This window comes from Urocitellus parryii, chromosome 1, assembly GCF_045843805.1.
Source record: "Urocitellus parryii isolate mUroPar1 chromosome 1, mUroPar1.hap1, whole genome shotgun sequence".
NCBI classification, from domain to species: Eukaryota; Metazoa; Chordata; class Mammalia; order Rodentia; family Sciuridae; genus Urocitellus; species Urocitellus parryii.
Window position 1 is genome coordinate 86,756,144 of NC_135531.1, and position 1,264 is coordinate 86,757,407.

The following is a 1,264-nucleotide window of genomic DNA, read 5'->3' on the forward strand; positions in this document are numbered from 1 at the left end:
GCATAGCTTCACTTGTAGATATTTCAGTGAAATTCTAAATTAGACAATTGAAGAGGAGCACTTACTAATATAAGAAAAATGAGTCCAATGGATTTTACCTGATATCTATATTAACTTTTAGACCCAAATCAAGAAATAGTTATAATGAACCAGACTGAGAAGCCTTTTTTCCCCCCTTCTTTGGACTTTTTCCCTCTCCTTGCTTCCCTTCCTTCTTCCATCCCTTCCCTTCTTCTTGGCTTCCTTCTTTCCCTCCCTCATCCTTCTTCATAGCTGAGGTATGAGGTATGATGATGGATTTTCTAGTAAAGATAATGCTACAAACTGAAACCTTGCTTTCATGGTTCATTTTTGTCTGACAACTAAGATAATATGATTATATCTTTATAAATCTAATCACAATCAGATTAAAAATCCCCAAACTGGAAGATTAGAGAAGATACTGAAACAAAAGTAAAAGGTTCTGTTATTTGGAAGCATTTTTGAGGAAATATAGATTAACCCATTAATTTAGAAACTACTTTTTATGTGGTTTTTCTTTCTGTTTATTTATTCTGTTCTTTCTTACTTTTTTTTTTTTTTTAGACATGGGAAAACACAAACACACACAGTCCCCCACTACCAAAAATTATGCTGCCAGCTTTTCCACATCTGGGAAAATCACAGGGGTCAGCCTATCTGGAGTGTAGTGGATAAACCTCATCCTGGAAAAATCACCTTTGTGACCATGGCATCTCCCTTGCCAGGTAAGTATTCATATGGTTCTCTTAAATAGATTTGTGGCTAAATTAAATGTGAAATCTAATTAACCTTCTTTCTGTTTCTAGACATGTCTACCATTTTTTATTGTTACACTGAAATCCTATAAAATATTAGTTTTTAGTGTTGCAAATTCCCCTGAAGTTGGCAATTTTTATTTTCAGGTTTAGGAAGAGAAAGATTTGAAGGCATGTTTTATTTCAAGAATTTCATGCCTAACTGATTAGTTGAAAGCATTTTAGAAGTTTAAAAATGGGGATGGTTTCAACATGTTATAGTTTTCTATTAGAAAAAGTTGAATACAGATTTTCCACAAATATTTTTATGACTATCTTTAAGGGAAGGAGAGATCTTGAATTCAAATAAATAGAAATGCGGCTCAGAAGGCTGAGGCAAGAGAATCCTGATTTCAAGGTCAGCTTCAGCAACTTAGTGAGGTCCTAAAAAACTCAGAAAGACCCTATCAAAAAAGTGCTGGGGATATGGCTGAAAGGTTAAGCGTCCC

At 34.3% G+C, this 1,264-nt stretch overlaps 1 non-coding gene across 1 annotated transcript; it reads right to left on the bottom strand.

Moving 5' to 3' along the window:
• Nucleotides 1-586: 586 nt before the first annotated feature.
• LOC113184579 (U1 spliceosomal RNA) lies at nt 587-754 on the bottom strand. Its single transcript, XR_003301014.1, has one exon. It is a non-coding gene; the product is annotated as a U1 spliceosomal RNA (small nuclear RNA).
• Between the last annotated feature and the right edge of the window lie 510 nt (nt 755-1,264).